Source organism: Oryctolagus cuniculus, chromosome 1 (genome assembly GCF_964237555.1).
Source record: "Oryctolagus cuniculus chromosome 1, mOryCun1.1, whole genome shotgun sequence".
Taxonomy (NCBI): Eukaryota; Metazoa; Chordata; class Mammalia; order Lagomorpha; family Leporidae; genus Oryctolagus; species Oryctolagus cuniculus.
Genome location: NC_091432.1, coordinates 215,607,910 through 215,617,912, shown reverse-complemented (window position 1 = coordinate 215,617,912; position 10,003 = coordinate 215,607,910). Strand labels below are relative to the sequence as shown.

Below are 10,003 nucleotides of genomic sequence, written 5' to 3'. Positions count from 1 at the left end.
ATGTATACACTGTAAAATGTTTGCCACAATAAAGCTAATTACCATTCCCTTCACCTCACATAGCTACCTTTTCTGTGTGGGGAGAACACAGATTTCAGGTCTAGAGGACATTGTTATTCGCTAGTTATCATTGCTGTACATTAATTAGATGTCTGGAAAGTATTCACTTCATAACTGGAAGTTTGTACGGGTTGACCCATATCTTTTATTCTCCCACCCACTGTCCCCTGGTAACCACCAGCCCATTTTCTGATCCTACAAGTTCAATTTGTTTTAGTACCACATTCAAGTGAGGTCATGCAGTATTTGTCCTTCAGTTTCTGGCTTAGTTCACTTAGCATAAGGCTTTTTTTTTTTTTTTTTTTCACTTTAACACTTTAATGCAGTTCCAGCCGCTTCTCCAGTTCATTTCAGCTCCTTCACGGCCAGGCCTGGGAGCAGGGACTGCTTCAGCTTCTCGGCCTTCTCCTTGTCCGTGATGACCAGCGTGTAGAGGTAGCGGCTGCAGCGCACCTTGAACTTCACGTTGTCCTTGTTCTTGATCTTGACGGACTTGGCATCCTTCCGCCGGGCCGTGAGCAGGAAGTCCTTGATCTCCTCGATTTTCCGGGGCATGGCGACCAGGCCGCGGACCAGCACTTCGCCCGAACACCGCCGGGAAGCGACTCTCGGCAGCAGCGAGAAGGGAGAGAGGCGGAAAGGGAGCATAAGGCTCTTTAGATTCAGGATTTTCTTCTTTAAGGCTAAATAGTATTCTATTGTGTGTATCACATTTTCTTTATCCATACTCATCCGTCAGTGGGCACTCAGGTTGTTTCACATCATGGTGGTTGTGAATAATGCTCTACTGAATGTCGGAGTACAGATATTGCATTGACTTAATTGATTTCACTTCCTTTGAATATATGCTCAAAAGTGGATTACTTGGACCATAAGGCAATCCCTTTTAAATTTTTTGAGGAGCCTTATGCTGTTTCCATAATGGCTGTACCAATTTGCATTCCCACCAATAATGTCTAAGGTGTCCTTTCTCTCCACACCCTCACCAGTGCTGTTATCTTGAACATTTTGTTAATAGCCATCCTAGCAGGGGTGGAGAAATCTCATTGTAGTTTTGATTTGCATTTCCCTGATGATCACAGATGCTGAACCCCTTCACACCTATTGGCCATTTGTGTGACTTCTTTAGGAATATGTCTATTTAGGCCCTTTGCCCATTATAAATGATCAGGATATTTGTGTATGTCTGTGTGTGCTATTGAGATGTATGAATACCTTATATATAATATTTTTACATTCACCCCTTATGGGATAGACTCAAATTTTTAGCAAATATTTTCTCCAATTCTGTAGCTTGCTTTTCAATTTTGTCAATTGCTTTCTTTGCTATTCAGAAACTTTTTGGTTTGATGTGCTCCCATTAATCTGTTTTTGCTTTTGTTGTCTGTGTATTTTTATTCTTCTTGTGCCAGTGAAAGTAAAGCAACAAATGAAGAACATGAGAACGTTAGAGTAGAAAGCCAGGTAGACCTCAGACAGCTGACCCAGACTGTCACTATCAGAAGGATCGGTGACTCTGAGCTTAGTCCACATGTCACGTGTCTTCACTCTTTCTATTCCCAGAGACTAGTTTTCTCTTTTCTTGCCTAGCGTTCCTGTTCTCTAACTGATGACTTCCAATTGATCACATCTCTGAGACATATTTCTTTCATTATTTATTTGAAAGGTAGAGTCTCTCTCTCTCTCTCTCTCTCTCTCTCTCTCTCTCACACACACACACACACACAGAGAGAGAGAGAGAGAAAGGGAGAGGAGCCAGGAGCTTCCTCTGGGTCTCCCATGTTGGTGCAGGGGCCCAAGCATTTGGGCCATCTTCTACTGCTTTTCCAGGTCAATTAGGGAGCTGGATTGGAAGTGGAGCAGCCGGAACTCAAACCGGCACCACACCATGGTACCAGCCTGCCCCATGAGTCATATTTCTGAAACCCAAAGGAAGATTAGCTGTATATCCTCTCTACTGAATGTTCCCAGGAAGCTTCCCAATACAGCTTCCAAGGAATGAGACTGGAGGCATAAAATTCAGTCATTTTGTTGCTAATTTTGCATTCATTGTTAGCAAACTGGACTCTAATCCAACTGATAGGAACTGGTGTCGGTTACCTTCAGGTGAACTCAGCAAGTTCCCCGTGATGGGAAATCAGTCCGAGCTTCATTTCACAGCACCTCCCAGCACTGTGCTCAGTCCTTCCGTGATGCAGGTGTTAGCTATCCCGTGGTCCAGAGTGACAGGCGTAATGGCAGAGGCCATGAGTGCAGGAGGTCGGCAAAGGCCACCCAAGTGAAATTTGGGCTGATCTTCAAGGATTAGTAAGACTTTCCAGGCAAAGACCAGAAAGGGAATTCCAGGAATGTGTGTGTGTGTGTGTGTACAAAGGCATGAAATTGCAGGAAGAGCATCTTTTTTTTTTTTTTTTTTTTTTTTTTTTTGACAGGCAGAGTGGACAGTGAGAGAGAGAGAGACAGAGAGAAAGGTCTTCCTTTGCTGTTGGTTCACCCTCCAATGGCCGCCGTGGCCAGCCCGCTGCGGCCGGCGCACAGCGCTGATCCGATGGCAGGAGCCAGGAGCCAGGTGCTTCTCCTGGTCTCCCATGGGGTGCAGGGCCCAAGCACCTGGGCCATCCTCCACTGCACTCCCTGGCCACAGCAGAGGGCTGGCCTGGAAGAGGGGCAACCGGGACAGAATCCGGCGCCCCGACCGGGACTAGAACCCGGTGTGCCGGCGCCGCTAGGCGGAGGATTAGCCTAGTGAGCCGCAGCGCCGGCAGGAAGAGCATCTTTAAAGACTGAATTAGAGAGACCGGGGAAGGGGATAATGTGAAGGAGATACCGCCAGAGCAAAAGTGAAGAATTTGATGGTGCACTGGACTGGTTGAATGTTGGAGGGATGGAGGGACGTAGTAAAGGGAGGGGAAGGTTTTCAGAATAACATTTAAAAAGAGAACATCTTCTAAACTGTGACTCTAATGAGACTTTATTGTTCTCAAAACACAGCAGACATTCATCTAAATTCCATATGTCCTTCTAAGTAATGACTTGGAAAGACTAAACATTTAGTCCAGTGATGCTATTAATGCTAAAAACATCTTCAGAGGTCCCTTTTGTGAGTTATCACTAGAATATGTTTCTGAGCTACAAAAGGGCATCATTAGTCTAATCACTCCCATGGTGTTCTCTGTCGCTCTCTCTCTATAGTGAAAACATTATATATGTGTATAAGCTATATATTGTTAAAACTTAGCTAGCTAGGCATTTCTTTTATAAACTGGAGTATGTGGCAAATGGCTTTTACTTACTTCCAGAAGTCAAATACAATCTGAGAAGGATTTTACTTGTGGGCTCAGAATAAAAGAAAAAGCGCTTCAGGCTCCAAGGGCAATCTTCAAAGAGACATTCCAACAATATTTTGAGCAACCACATCAAGGGAATCAGTGATAGCCCTCTATCAGCGACTGTTGATACAGGGACCATATTCCATGTGTAGCTACATTCTGGGGAGGTGTTTTTTTTTTTTTTTTTTTTGTCATTGTGGTTGGAAAAATTATTATGACAGTTTATGGTCCAAAGTGGTGTCTGGCTGGTGGCCCCAGTCACTCATAACCAGACCTCTCTCTCTAAATCATCCGTAAGACAAAATTGGAGAGGGAATGGGGGAATTTCCAAATATGATTGGAAATGAAGACAGGCAGCCTAATGGCAGAATCTGAGGTGGACTGGATTTTAGCACGAAACAGAGCCCTTTTGCAAAGGGAGAAAATGTCTTTGTGATCTGAACCAGAAAATAGGCAGCCACATTTCTCCATGCAGAGCTGAACCTGTCCCCTCTGTGATTGCATTCCGTAGTGCTGTGGTTTGGAGTAGCTTGTCCGCCAGGGGTTCATGGTTGGAGGCTTGGTCTGCAATGTGGTGAGATTAGGGGGTGGTGGGACCTTTAAGTGTTGAAGCCTGGGGGAGGTCAGTGGGGACACTGCCCTGGGAAGGAATGAATATAGCTTTCATGGGACCTGGCTGGTTTTTCGGAGAGGGTGGTTATAAAAGAACAAGACTGGCTCCTTCCTGCTCTCTATCTCTCCCCCTTGTATCTGCTCCAACGTTGTGATGCTGTCTGACGTGAGGCCCTCACCAGAACCATGCCCATGCCTGTTCCATGTTCCTGAACCTGCAAAGCAGTGAGACAAATAAACCTCTTTTCTCTGCGAAGTATGCAGCCTCGGGAATTTTGTCATAGCAATGAAAACAGACCACACAATGGATGTTATCCCAGATCTGGTATTAACGCAAAGCTTAGACATACCACAAAGGACACTCAGGAGACATGTACTACATACCTGCAGGTATGATCGCAGAAGGAACTGCCCAAGATGTATGAGAGTTCAGTGCATCGTGTGTATGTTTGTATGTGCCAGTGTGTGTATTGTGTGTGGGATGTGTTTGTGTGTGGTGCGGATGAAGGGGATCCTGATAGGAGTGAGTGATGGCACACACCATTGGTCATACCACTTCCCTTAGCCTGCAGAGTGTGCGAGAATTGTCCAGTAGGGACCAGAGGAAAAAAAATCATCTCTATTGTTTGGGAGGAAGGGTTATTTATTCTGTGTATTACAAAATACTTTATATTGGGGCAGCTGAAATTTGCCTGTTACTTGCACTACATGTATTTTCCAATACTTGCTCTTTGTCTTTTAACTTAGAGGGCTTTTGTTTGTTTCTGCCATTGGAAAATGCTCATTATTATATAATCCAGGTTACCATCTTTTGTGTGTGATCTATGGTTTTCATAAAAGACTTTTAGGGGCTGGCATTGTGGTGTAGTGGATAAAGCCTCCGCCTGCAGTGCTGGCATCCCATATGGGCACTGGTTCGAGTCCCAGCTGCTCCACTTCCGATCCAGCTTTCTGCTACTGCCTGGGAAAGCAGTGGAAGATGGCCCAAGTCCTTGGGCCCCTGCACTCACGTGGGAGACCTGGAAGAAGCTCCTGGCTCCTGGCTTCGGACCGGCACAGCTCTGGCCTTTGCGGCCATCTGGGGAGTGAAGCAAGGGATGGAAGAACTCTCTCTCTCTCTTTCTCTCTCTCTCTGCCTCTGCCTCTCTGTAGCTCTGCCTTTCAAATAAATAAATTTTTAAAAAATAAAAGACATTTAGACTCAAGATTATAAAACTAGCATCTATTTTTTCCTAGTTATGTAAGTTTACTTAAAAAATTTAGTATGTAATTTGTGAAATGAATGAGACTAGAACTCAAATTTTATTTAAAAGATTTCACACCAATCTGTATTTTTCTTCCATACCATTTATCATAATTTCATTTTATTTTTAAAGATTTTATTTCATTTACTTGAGAAGTAGAGTTATAGTCAGAGTGAGGGAGAGACAGAAAGGTTCTCCACTTGCTAGTTCACTCCCCAGGTGGCTGCAGCGGCCGGAGCTGAGCCGATCTGAAGCCAGGAGTCAGGAGCTTCTTCTGGGTCTCCCATGCAGGTGCAGAGGCCCAAACACTTGGGCCATCTTCCACTGCTTTCCTAGGCCGCAGCAGAGAGCTGGATCAGAAGAAGAGCGGCTGGGACTTGAACCGGCACCATATGGGATTCTGGCACCACAGGCAGAGGCTTAGCCCACTATTCCACAGCACTGGTCCCCATCATAATTTAAAAGTACAATCATTTACGAGATTATCTTTATCCCAATCACTATTTATTGGAACTAACACCTTTTACTCATGAAGTTTAAATACTTTTTCAAATGTTTCTTCTGTTAAATAATTGTGTTAGGGTTTTGACCAGAAATATGATAGTTCACTAGATCATTTTGAAAAAAGTGTGTACCTTATGTTATACCAAGTATTTCTGTTCATCCAAAGGGTATGGTTTTTTTCTTAGTCACTTTTTTTTTATTTCTTGGAAAATTTTTGTTTCTTTCATATTACCCAAATTTATTTGTATTTGTATTCTTTCACAAATGGATTGATTTTGGATTATATTTTAATATATTATGAAACCTTTTGTTTTTGAATATTAATATTGCTTCCTGAAAACTTTATAAACTCATTTTCTCTTTTCAATAGTTTTTAGTTGAATCTCTTAGACATTTTATTTTCTGCAAATGATAGTTTTGTCTTATTCATTTCAATATTTGAGACTCCTGGTATGGGTGATTAGCATAGCAATTAAGATACTACTTAAGGGGCCAGCAGGTATTGCCACCACCTGGGGTGCCAGCATCCTATATGGGCTCCGGTTCTAGTCCCGGCTGCTCCACTTCTGATCCAGCTCTCTGCTATGTCCTGGGAAAGCAGTGGAAGATGGCCCAAGTCCTTCGGCCCCTGCATTCACATGGGAGACCTGGAAGAAGCTCCTGGCTCCTGGCTTTGGATCAGCCCGGCTCTGGCTGTTGTGGCCATTTGGAAAGTGAACCAGCAGCTGGAAGACCTCTCTCTCTCTCTGCCTCTCTGTAGCTCTCTGCCTTTCAAATAAATAAATAAGGGGCCAGTGCTGTGGCATAGTGGGTAAATAAATTTTTTTAAAAAAGACACCACTTGGGACACCTGCATCCCCTATCAGAGGGCATGGGTTCAAGTCCTGGCTTCATTCCTGGGCATTAGCTTCCTGCTAATGCACACCCTGGGAGGCAGAAAGTGAGGGCTCAAGAATTTGAGTCCCTACCACTCACATGGAAGACCTGGATTGAATTCCAGGCTCCTGGCTTTGGCTGGGCCCAGCCCTGGCTGTTGTGGGCATTTGAGGAGTGAACCAGTGGGTGGGAGAATTCTGTCTGTCTCTCTGCCTTTCAAATAAGTAAAATAAACAAACAAACAAAAAACTTTTATTTTGTTCTCTTGTCTAGCTGTAATGACTATCCCATAAAAGCAAGGCTGTCATGTTATTGAGATTATAAATGCTTAATTGCTAAGCATAATATTGGCTTTTAGTTTAAGATGTGCTTCAATGTTAAGGAAATATGCATCTAATGCCATTTTAAAAAACGATTTATCTATTTATTTGAAAGGCAGAGTTACAGAGAGAGAGGGAGAGATAGAGAAATCTTCCAAACACTGGTTCATTCCCCAAATGGCTGCAAAGGCCAGAGTTGGGCCATGCTGAAGCCAGGAGCCAGGAGCTTTCCAGGTCTCCCATGTGAGTGCAGGGGCCTAAGCACTTGGGCCATCTTCCACTGCTTTCCCAGGCCATATCAGAGAGCTGGATCAGAAGTGGAGTAGCCGGGACTAGAACCAGTGCCCATAAGGGATGCCAGCACTGGAGGCGGCGGCTTCACCTGCTATGCCACAGCGTCAGCCCCAGGAACTATTTGAAAAGTCTGCACCATGATCGGATGGAAGCATACAGAATGGCTAGGAAGAATGTTAAATGGGCCCAAAACACTGAATGTCCTAGAGGGCAGTGTCCAGTGGCGCTGAAGATGGAGAGCGTGAGATTCAAAGGGGTTTGGAGGATGGCGTGGTGGTGCAGCCGAGTGAGGAGAAAGCAAGCGTGAGCTGAGGTGCTGATGGTGAATGCTCGTGGCTCCAAGGGAATATGGGAAATTTAAAAGTCAATCAATAGTTTGGACTCTGCATTTGGAGTGTTTTACTGGAGAAAGGACACTAGGCCAAGTGAGAGAGAAACCCCGCACTGGAAGGAGAACCATGCTAACTGAAGAACCTGAATCAAGAATTAAGATCCAGAATCATGCCTGTCTACATAAAACCACATGTCTTTCATTAATGTCAAAGCATTCTTGCTATTTCTTTCTTTCTTTTTTTTTTTTAATAACTATGGCTACCTTTTTATTTTATTTATTTATTTGTATTTCTTTATTTGACAGATAGAGTTAAACAGTGAGGGAGAGAGACAGAGAGAAAGGTCTTCCTTCCGTTGGTTCACCCCTCAAATGGCCACTATGGCTGGAGCTAAGCCGATCAGGAGCCAGGTGCTTTCTCCTGGTCTCCCATGCCAGTGCAGGGCCCAAGCACTTGGGCCATCCTCCACTGCCTTCCTGGGCCACAGCAGAGAGCTGGCCTGGAAGAGGAGCAACCAGGACTAGAACTCGGTGTCCATATGGGATGCCGGCGCCGCAGGTGGAGGATTAACCAAGTGAGCCACGGCGCTGGCCCCTCTAACTATTTCTATGTGACCCTCATGATGTAGGCAGGGATGTAGCTAGCAAGGAGGAGCTGGGGTCAGCAACCCCTCCCTGCAGCCCTGGCTACACCATGCAAATCCCTCCTGGCCTTCTGTGTAGTGGGAAACTTGAGCTTCTGTGGCTTAGAACCAGCCCCAGCCAAAAATAACCAGCTTGGCTGACATACCTACTCCCAGCATGCAGCTGAGGCCAGGATACTTGCAGGTTTTCCAAAAAAAGGGCAAGGAAAATGGGCAGCACTCAGGCCCCACCCCAAACTCCACCTCCTTTGAATATTCAATTCAACCCCACCCTAGAGACCATACCTATGCCTCCAGTTCATACAAAGGAATGACCCTGAACCTTGTTGAGTGTAGCTCTCTCTTGAGCATGCCCGCACTCCTTGCTGAGCGTGCACTTTTGCTTGGCTTGCCTCTGGCTTCTCGCTGATTTTACCTACATTTCATCCTTGAATTCTTTCTGTATCAGAGACAAGAAGGTGGCCCCAGCCACCCGATGATGCTTAAACAGCAGATAATGATAGCAGAAGCAGGTTAACCATCTTTTGATTGCTTGATTGCCTGAGGTAGGCAGGGAGCTAAGTGCTTTGTAAACAAACATGTTGTATCTTATCATCATCATCATCATCATCATCATCTCTAGACTGAGGTTTACAGAGGTTCAGTCATTATCTGGGGTCACCTGCTATCACCTAACAGAGCTGGGAGTGAACCCAGGGCTTCTAACCCAAGGCTTCCTGCTCTATCCATTAGGCTTGGAATTTTTTTTTGTGTAACCAGAATTACATAAATGGAGAAATTGATCTCATTATCAGAAGATCAGACCTCATGAGAAGACCGACTCTTGGCAATAAAAATCAAACACTAGCGAATGTTTCATTTTGCTTCTCAGATGTCAGCGTGGTGCCCTAGGGTTCTCTTTTCCAGACTTCAGGATGATTCGTTTTGTTTCCTGGTAAACGTGTCTTCAGTCTTGCAGACTTTGATTTAAGGTGGGTGTGCATAGGTGCTTGTGTTAGGAGCTTCTTTGTCAAAATAATTTGTAGGGTAGTTAATTTTTAAATGTCTCCTAACAGTTGGTTTAAACAGGAATTCAGCCACTAGGAGAGTTGAGAAATGAGTTTACCTCCTAGAACCTGCTAAATGAATGACTCCTTTCTCGCTCTGAGTAATTAAATCCTCACATTGCGCTCCAGACTCTTGGAACATCTAAATCAGTATTTTTTTTTTCTGCGCAGCTAATAAAGCACCTTATTATGTAAACATTCTCATGCCTTTCTATTCTTTTCCCAAGTTAGAAATCCCCTGGATGCCTTTTAGCTGGCCAGGAAATACCACCATTCGAGGTATCAATGCCATTCTCTTTAAAGGACATCCTATGTAAACTGGCTGGCGGAGACTATGCCCTGTCACGTGGAGGTGTCTTGTGTGCCTATCCCTGCGATTCCTTCACACAAGACCTTATCAAGCTCACGTGTCCCAGTTTCAGACAACAACATGACATCGTCAGCTCATTCGGAAGCCCCAGGCCGATGGTTTGCAACCTTTGATTCCCATCAGAATCACCTGCGAAGCTTTAAAACCTATTGCAGCTTCTGTCTCACTGCAGAGATTCTGGCTTAATTGGGCTTGAATACCAACAGAGGACTGAGATGAAAAAGAAACAAACAAAAATCGCCACGGAATTCTAACGTGTAGCCAAGTTTGGAAACCACTGCCCCCTAGCCCCAGGAAGCAGATTTAGCTACTGTCCTGTTGGGAGGAGAAAAAGAGAGTAGGGCATGCTGGGTAAAACCATTGCAACTACAGT

General features: G+C 44.7%; 1 pseudogene; it reads right to left on the bottom strand.

Moving 5' to 3' along the window:
- Positions 1–346: 346 nt before the first annotated feature.
- Positions 347–704, bottom strand: LOC100340971 (large ribosomal subunit protein eL38 pseudogene; annotated as a pseudogene).
- Between the last annotated feature and the right edge of the window lie 9,299 nt (positions 705–10,003).